At 37.3% G+C, this 10032-nt stretch overlaps 1 non-coding gene across 1 annotated transcript; it reads left to right on the forward strand.

Moving 5' to 3' along the window:
- Positions 1 to 9340: 9340 nt before the first annotated feature.
- On the forward strand, positions 9341 to 9447 carry LOC120266613. The gene has a single exon (XR_005538211.1). It is a non-coding gene; the product is annotated as a small nucleolar RNA R71 (small nucleolar RNA).
- Positions 9448 to 10032: the final 585 nt, after the last annotated feature.

A 10032-nucleotide genomic window follows, 5' to 3' on the forward strand; every position in this document is an offset into this window, starting at 1 on the left:
ACATAAATAGAGCTGGAATCAGGCATCTACACGGGCCTGTGGATTTTTCACACGCCCGTGTGGATTCTTTGGAATCTTGATTTTTGGCCGGCTATGAATAGTAACTGCTACAGTCGTTACTATAGTGATTTGCTACATCACCTGCTACAGTGCTCTCTGCCAAAACACTACCGATTCCACACTTTTCATCGAGGCAATATAAACGGGCACACGTCTATGCCGTAGATCGTGACACTTCTTGAATAAAAAGCCTCACAAGTAAAGATCTTACTATCCATGCATAAGTTGGGATACGCAAATACGACTGCCTTCATGCCCTCCAACTCATTTTAATTGCTTGAATACATGGAGGTTGGCACACATTCACATATCTTCGAACCTAACTTGTGTCTTCACATTTGTTCCTTCCAAGATTCCACCAAATAGTGCATTCATGATCTACTTGGGCTTTTTTTCTTAATATTTAGCTTCACAAACCTACATGCACGAAAGTATCACAAATACACATGTATTAGCGCTAAAAACTGATAAAAGTAATGCTCATCGTAAGAAAAGAATACTTCGTATTACTAATACACAAGCACTTATCAAAGATGCTACACCAGAAGACCATAATGTTGCTGGTCGTCGATAATTAAGCAACTCAATAACTAGACATTTTGGCAAGTCATACTTGCTCCGATAGTGTAGCCAGCTTTCGCCGGATGTGGAGCACTGGCTGTTCACTCCCAATGAGCATACCATCATCATCGGCGCACATGCTCTATTCGACAATCGATAGGCAATGATCACATGAATGTTCTCTAGCCGAACCAACAATATGATTAAGAATCAATAAAACTCCATGCTGAAATGAATGAATGGCAGTGAAATTCCTGGCAGCCCATCTGAGTCAAATCTCAGCGTTTTGGATAACAAGACGGGTGGGTCTAAGATCTATTGCCCAGTGGTGCTGTTATAACTCATCTTTTCTTCATTACCGGATGATGATCCAGAGACTTCTTTCACTCTTTCCTCACCAATTACAGACTAATCTGATCCATTCGATAAATATCATAAGGCTGAAGATGTTGATGATAAGAACAATACAGTGTTTACGCATGAAGTCTTTGTGATGATGCAAGAGGTCATGTGTAAGGAAGTGAATGATTAATGCACTATGGCACCGATAACGGTACCAGCGAGATGATAATGGGCATGTCTCTGCTGCCACCAAAGATGACATCGTTGTAAAGTATGAAGAACACTGTTGATCCGCATTCAAGACAGTTACTAAAAAAATCATTTTCCTTTGAGGAAACCAGAGCAACTAAAGATGATGACTTATGGTGGCATTTCACAGTCCATTCCTATTGGTGTATTGGCATCGGCACTTGCAAATGCATGCAAACACTGGCATGCGTGTGAATGATGCTTGGCAAAACTCTAACGTGATCAAGCAGTAAAAGTTAAAGGCATGTCTTTGAAGGTGAACCAAATTGAAGGATTGCATATGCTGGAATCTCCTGATGGCCTAAAAGTAAAAGTTGCCAAAGCTATGGAAGTCCTGAGGAGCGTTTCACAGTAGCAGACAAACACTGCCTCAAATAAGTTGGTTGAATGTCTATGAATGATGGCATCGTTTCTTAATTTTAAAACATGAATGTTCTAGACAGTATGCAAGGAGTAATAGATATGACAGTGATTATGGTAAAGATTCAAAATCACAAATTTAGGTGACATTGATTCATGCAGTTCACTCAAAGATGGTAACCAAACAAAGTAGGGGATGTTGATAGTTTTCAATTGATACATTGTCAGAGGGGTATCAATCTTCTATGTTTAAGGAATTTGTGCTCCACTTTTGTCTTCCTATATAGTTTTCATAAAAGCACTTATTTATTTTTTGTGCCCAACCAATTAATCCATGAATCTTAATTAAAGAGTTTATAATTGACAATTTAGGAAACTCATACAATGATTGAGATAAACAAGGTTTAATGTACATTGGGTCTTCAGCCAGCAAGAGTCGATACACCCAGCAACAATATGGTACAACAAGGGACATTAGAAGATAATACATGTGCTGGCTCAAATGTCTTAATAGTTGCTGCTTTGATTAATATTTCCATCTAGGGATGTTTGTATAGTAGTTTTGTTGGATGAACGCTGGTTGTGTTTAATTTTTTACTATTCACAGTTGAGTGCTAATGTTCCCACTATATAAAATAAAAAAAAGGTGGGACTTTGAGAATGTTAGTATGAAAGATAAAACAATCATTCAAAGCTTATTGACTTTACTATTATTGATTCAACTATCAACCTGAAAGAAGCCATCAATGACACAATAGCATGTTTGGGACTCCATTCTTTGTGGCTGGTGGAAGCCGTGGTATAATTCATGTTATTAATGCTGGCGATGATAATATTGACAAGAATTTGTTGGCCATGGATACTCAATAAATGAGATGAGGACTCAAGCATTAAAAGCTTCACTTGTGGTGTCTGTAAGAAAGGATGAATTTGTTCGGTTATGGAATGTTCATACGGGGATTCACATTCTTATATTTGATGGAGAAGGTGGTCATCGCAATGAAGTTTTTAGTGTTGATTTCCATCCTTTTGATCTTTACCGGATAGCAAGTTATGGTATGGATACTACTGTAAAGATTTTTTTAATGAAAGAGTTTTGGACATATGTGGAGAAATCTTTTACATGAACGGATCTCCCATCAAAATTCCCCACCAAAAATGTGCAGTTTCCTATGTTCATGGCTTATGTTCATTACGACTATGTCGACTGCAATAGATGGCTTGGTGATTTTATTTTATCAAAAAGTGTGGATCGATTTAAAGATTTTTTTATTTTAACAACAGCTACAGGTCCTATCCACTTGCACAACAGTACATTGGAATCACAGTGAAGAAACCCTTGCAGCAATCCATGAATGGATTTAGATAGTTGTTGAATTTTTAAAAAATTGTTTCCATATATAATCAAGGAACATGGGACCCACCATTGTCCATGTATGCATATACACTCATGTGAGAACAATTGTATATATGAAATGATGAAAGCCCCTTAATTTTAAATATATATATATATATATAATATAATATAATAAACTAAAAAAAATTAAAAACAAAAGAGAAAAAAAATGAGAAGCATGCTATTGTGTGCATGCATATGGGATAAGCATGGATATATATATATATGTATATATGTATTAATATATATATATATATATATGAAATGATATATTAGAGTGATCATGTGTGAGATGGGTACTTATAATTAACACATATATACGTTTGAGGATGTATGGACATGTTGATTCCTTCATTTATATTCCTTGACTATATTTAATGATGTACTGTTGCACATGCTTTGTAACTTTTGAGCTTACTATATATTAACCCAACTTAAGATGTCTCAAATTCAAGCGATGTGAAATTGATGCATCAGCAATCCAATGAGGTGAACTCATTCCGAAACAATGATAAAAATATCCATTCGGAAACAGTGATAAAGTGCTTATCTCGAGGCAGTGGTAATTTCTAAAAATAAATATGAAAATTCGAAGGTAGTAATGAGATGTATATCTCAAACAGTAGCGAGGCATATAACGCAGCTACAAGGCACAGGCAATGGCAGCAATATATGATATATATAAATATATAAGTTATTTGTCCACATATAAATGATGTAATAAATATATATATAATAAAATTTATAATTTGCAAATTTTCTTGCCTTTACCTGTACTCGTGCCCTTAATCGGAGGTTCCCAAGATTTCAGTCTAGGGTAATTAATAATAGAGGCTTGCCTCTATGAAGAATGGAAGAGCCTATAAAGATAAAAATAAAATAACATATATAACATTTATGATTCGATATATCGTTTGGTGTCTCTTTACCGACACGACGCCAGGGTGTTTATTTTCATTGAGAGACAATTAAAAGTGGAAGACACAAACAATATAGTTTCATAAATATTTTTGTAAAAATATTTTTTATGCTATATTTATGTTAATTTATTGAAACTCAAAAGCCAAATAATAAATTTTTGTAAATAAAACCTTTTGCCGTATAACTCAATTTATAATTTCAAGAAGCAAAGAATAAAATTTTATAAATATTTTGTTCTAAAATTATAATTTTTTTAGAATTATATATACTAATTTGTAAGAAAAATGACTAAATAATATTATTTTCAAAGAAAAAAATCCAAAGAATCAAACATTAAATTTTCATAAATAGTTCCAAAATTATAAGTTTTTTAAGATTATTTGAATCAATTTGTAAAAAATAATATGCAGATGCTTAAATATAGTGAAAATCATGTTCCAAAACATTAAACAAAAGTGTTTACATACTCAAAAATTAAGGTTTAATTTTCTGCATAGTCCCTCTACTTTTTGAAATGTGCCTTTTGGGTCCTTATACTTAAAACCGTAACCTTTTAGTCCCACTACTGCTTATATTGAGCCATATTAGTCCTTCTAAACCCTAAACCCTAACATTACCAGGGACTAACATGTCTCAATTTAATTAGTAGTTGGACTAAAAGGTTACTGTTTTAAGTATAGGTACCCAAAGGGCATGTTTGAAAAAGTAGAAGGACTATTCAGAGAATTGTTCCAAAAATAAAAAAATAAATTTCCCACAAAGCGCAATCATCATCAATGATAAAAGTATCTTTATTTGTCTCATATTCATCTTCTTCTTCTTTAGCTCCCATAATGCTAATGTTTAATGGATTTACATCAATAGTTGTACCTTCTAAATGAAATCTATCCAAAGATATGACATCATTGTCATTGTCTGAAGTAGCTCTATGAAGTGCAAAGCCAAAATTTTCATTTTCATGGCATGCCTCATCTCCAATATCATCATCAGGAAGATCATTCAAATCATGAAGTTTTGTTTTGACAACAACCTGCCAATTAGGCTCCTTAATATCTCTTACATAGTAAACTTGTTCAGCTTGAGAAGCCAAAACATACAGTTCATTAGTTTTCAACTCACATGTGAAGTTGACCATAGGAAACCCAAACTTATCCACATTGAATCCTCCATTATGATATACATCCCACTAGCCAGCCTTAAATAAAATGATAATTGACACACCCCTTCCGAGTGCATACCGTAAGTCCACGGGTTGTCGAAGTAATAAAGTACCCTGGTGAGTTGGTAGTGGTATCCATAGTGAATAGTGATCAGAAACACAAGAATTGATATTTAACTATGATGAAGATGATTCAAGAGTGGTGTGAACAATATCAATGTAAACAGAAATAAAAGAAAATAAGAAAAAGACGCAAGAGAATAATAGGAAAGGCAATAGATAGAAATAGGGCACCCAGACATTGCTCTCCCTAGGACTATTGTTTCAAGTGCAAGCAAGACCAATCATTATGTCTCCTAACTAAATATTTAATGAGTCATGGAAATCCTATAACACACGGTCCTAAACCTAAGGTCAACCATAACTAACCCCACAATATGCCCTGGTGGAAAGGAATACTCTCGACGCCTCACACTTTGTGGGGTTGCAAGAAGCTCTAGGGACCCCAAGTGATAAACCTTATTGCCTAATATAGATATAACCCTTTGGTCTAGGTGAAAGACCCCTAGTTACAATTAAGTCCCAAAGCACTAATGATTACTTCAACGCTTCACTCGATTGCTTGTGCAACTAAGCCCAGTGGAGTTCCTCTCATAGCACTTCACTCTATTGTAACCGCAAAGAACTCTTGGAATGCGGAGGTAGGATAAATCACATTGAAAGGGAAAGGGGACGTTCCGCTACCTCTCGACTCATCCACTCGATCCTCTCCAACCTTACTTTGTCTAACCCTTATGGCGTGTCACTCATCCACAAAGATGACCAAGATAGTTTACCAATTCTAGTGTCACTCTAAGGGAAAATCAACTCTACAAGCATTTAAGATTAGAACTCAATTAAAAACATCAAGTAAAGAAACATAATAAAAGGTTAATGAAACAATATCATCCTAGGTTTACAAGTCCAAGCACCCACTAGGGTCTATCTCTCCATGGAGCAAGATATAATAAATAATGAAATCGAATGTAAAAGCATGTAATCCATAAGTAAAACCCCCTTGTAGTCCATATCGATGGTCTTGTGGAGTAGCCTTGTCTTCTCCAAAGATTCCCTCATCAAGCCTAGGGTACACCTCACCGAATCGACGCTGATGAAAGCTTCCCCAATAACTATCTTCTGAAGGAACGCGATGTTGAAGGCCATAGAACCACTCCAAAAACCTAGCCAAAGCCTCTCCAAACTCTAGCCACAAGCGCCTCCAAAGTTGGGGAAAAAATGAGAAAATAATTCTTCAAAACGTTTCAAGTCACGGCTTAAATATGGCTGGAATCAGGCATCCACACGCCCCTGTGAATCTCTAGAAATTGAGTTTTCGTGAGCTGTTAATGGTAACTACTACAGTAATTTTGCTACATTGATTTGCTACAGTGACTGCTACAATACTTCGCCAAAATACTCTCGAAGCCACACTTATCATCGAGTCCACATGAACAGACAGACATCCATGTCGTAGATCATGTTACATCTTCAATAAAATCACATTGACGAAGATCTTGCTAGCATTGCACAAGTCAGAACACATGAGTGTGACTGCCTTTGTGCCCCGCCAATATATGTATGCGCTTGAGCCCAATGGAGGTTGGCATACACTTACATGTCTTTGAACACAACTTGTGTCTTCATAGTTGTTCACTCCAAGATCTCATCAACAAAATGCATGCACAATCTACTTTGGTTCATTTCTTCCATACTTGTCTCCACAAACCTAAATGCATAAAAGAATATAAATACACATGCATGAGTGATAAAATCTGAGAAAAGTAATGCTCAATACAAAAAAAGAATACTTAGTATTGCTAATACACAAGCTATTGCCATTCACAGGGTTATCCACAGGGGCATTCACATGTGCCTATGTCTTCTCGGGATGGAGTTTGAGAACTCTGCAGAGAAACACACGCATGTGTGAAAATTACCCGTGGGCTTGTGACTGTCACAAGGCCATTCACAGGGACAGACACATGCCCCTGTGTCCTCTTAGGATGAGCTCTGAACGGAGACACACGCCCGTGTGAAAATTTCACACGGCCATGTGTCTTCTCTAGATGACTTAGAAAAATCACAGACTCTGTAGAAAATTTCTGCACACTTATACACATACAGAGCCTGTATATATTATGAACAACTAGCCAGAGAATCATGGATAAAATGCTCAAACAACCAAGAAACTTTGCCAATCATAGTTAAGCACATGAAAACACCAATAATCCATGAGAAAAACACAACAAAAGCATGTAAAATATTAAGACACCAACACTAAATCTCTGATTCATGCAAGTATTAAACTAAAACCTAGAAAAATAGTAAAGACTTGGGTTGCCTCCCAAGAAGCGCTTGTTTAACGTCACTAAGCTTGACTTACCTCTTCTTACCTCACGGGGGCTCATAAATGATGGTTTCCCTCTTACCGACAACTTGAAAGCATGATGAACATAATCTTTTCAAGGTAGAGGGGGAGTTATCGAGCTTGTTACCACACATGGGTTCGTCACCCTTATTCCGTCCTTACACATCCCCATTAGCCTAGGAGCACTTCTTGTGGTATCTCCTTGCTCGCTTTATCTTTTGGATCATCTTCTTTATGATCCCCGTGGTTGGTTGTATCTTGTCCTCTAGACCAAGTGATATGACTTCTTCGTTCTCAACTTCTTGATCTAGCACCCATTCATATGGGTTTGGAAACATAATTTCCTACATGTATTCTTCAATTAACTCATCAATAGTGTCAAGAAAGTAAAGAGTATCATCAAAATCAAGAGAATATCACATGGCTTTGGTGAGGCAGTATGTCAACTTGTCATCACCAACTCGTAAAGTAAACTCTCCGCCGTCCATATCAATAAGAGCCTTGGAAGTGCACAAGAAAGGCCTCCCAAATATTGGTAGAACATCGACATCCTCATCAACATCCAACACTATAAATTCTACAGAAAATATGTACTTGTCAACTTTCACAAGTACGTCTTCAATGATGCCCCTCGGATGCCTAACTGTTCGATTCGCCAATTAAAATGTTATCCGAGTGAGCCTAGGTTCTCTCAAGCCTAGCTTATGAAAGAAAGTATAAGTCATGACGTTGATGCTAGCCCTTGAATCCGTCAATGTCTTTTCTTCACCCAAATTACCAATGTTACATGGAATGATAAAGCTTCTGGGGTCCTTCTTCTTGTTCAAAAATATTTTTTGCAACACCACCGAACATGAAGCATCTAGAATCACAAATGTACTCTCCTTCAACTTCCTCTTATTGGTCAAGAGGTCCTTGAGAAACTTTGCATAATGAGGCATTTGAGACAACGCCTCTACAAATGGAATGTTAATGTGCAACTGCTTGAATAGACCCAAGAACTTTTTTTATTGCTCATCATTTTGGTCGTTCTTCAACCATGAAGGGTAAGGTATTCTTGGCTTGTGAGATGTGGGTGCCACCTTCTTCTCTTTTACTATTTCTTCAGCCGACATGACATCGGGTGACTCAACATTAGTCTTCTTACTCGGGAGCCTATCCTCAACTTCACAACCACTTCTCAAAGTGATCACCTTCACATGTTCTCTTGGGTTTGTCTCCGTGTTGCTAGGTAAACTCCCTTGAGGTCTTTCCGAAAGTGACTTCACAATTTGGCCCATTTGAATTTCCAAGTTGTGTAATGAAGTGGTGTGCTTGCGAAAGTGTGGCTTCAACCGATTGAAATCTTGTATCCGATGATGAAATGAACTTAGTCAAAGCCTTCTCTAAATTAGTCATCCAGTTTTCCAATCCTGAAACTCTATTCTCCATGTTCGGGGCTTGTTGTTGTTGTTGGAAACTAGGTGGTGCCATAGTCTTCTCTTTCCCTTAATTACTCGCAAGAAAGGTTTGGGTGGCTCCTCCACCATGGATTATAGGTGTTGCTATATGGATTTCCTTGCCCACTCATTGCATTGCCTACAAAATCCACCTATTCTACTGAGGATATACCACCACTCTAGGAGAAGTTAGGGTGTCTAACCTCTTGCTCAATGACTCGACTTGAGCCGCCAATGATGTGACTGCATCAATCTCATAAAGTCTCGTTACCTTATTTTCTGTCCTCTATGTTCCACTGATAACTGTTCATAGCCATTTCTTCGATGAGATGTCAGGCTTCTTCGGGGGTTTTACTTCCTAAGGTACCTCCTACTGCAGCATCAAGTAACTACTTCATGTTGGGTTCAACCAACTATAGAAAGTCAGAATAATCATACACTCGGGGAACCCATATTGAGGACATTTCCGCAGGAGCTCCTTGAACCTATCCCATGTCTCAAAAAGAGACTCCAATTTCGTTTGCACAAAAGAAGAAATTTCATTCCCAAGCTTCGCAGATTTTCTGGGAGGGAAATATCAGGTAAGAAAAGCTTCTACGATCTCCTCCCATGTGGTAATCGATGCTCTAGGTAATGAATGTAGCCATTACTTTGCTCTTCCTTTTAAGGAAAATGGGAAGTCCCTTTACTTGATGGCATCATCCGTAACACCATTAATCTTCAACATGTTGCACACTTCCAAAAAGTTCTCAATGTGATTGTTTGGATACTCATCGGCCAAACCATTAAACTATGTTAACTGCTGTAACATCTGGATGAAGCCCGGCTTAAGCTCAAAATTCTGAGCTATAATCGGTGGCCGTACAATACTAGACTACGTGCCAAGAACTGCAAGTCTGGCATAATCCGAGAGTGTCCTCTGCTGCTCATTTTGTTCTCCCATATTATCAGACCCTTCAACTTCTTTTTCAGCTTGATTAGACTATTCTTACACAGGTTCTTTTCCCCTTCTATGAATTCTTCTTCCAATGTCCGGATCACCTTCAACCAATGTCAAAGGATTTCTTCGGGTCATAACCTAGAGCTGTAACCAAAGAAAGGAAAACAAATCAGAACGATGGAAGAATAAGAAAGTGTG

This window comes from Dioscorea cayenensis, chromosome 1 (assembly GCF_009730915.1).
Source record: "Dioscorea cayenensis subsp. rotundata cultivar TDr96_F1 chromosome 1, TDr96_F1_v2_PseudoChromosome.rev07_lg8_w22 25.fasta, whole genome shotgun sequence".
In the NCBI taxonomy this organism is placed as follows: Eukaryota; Viridiplantae; Streptophyta; class Magnoliopsida; order Dioscoreales; family Dioscoreaceae; genus Dioscorea; species Dioscorea cayenensis.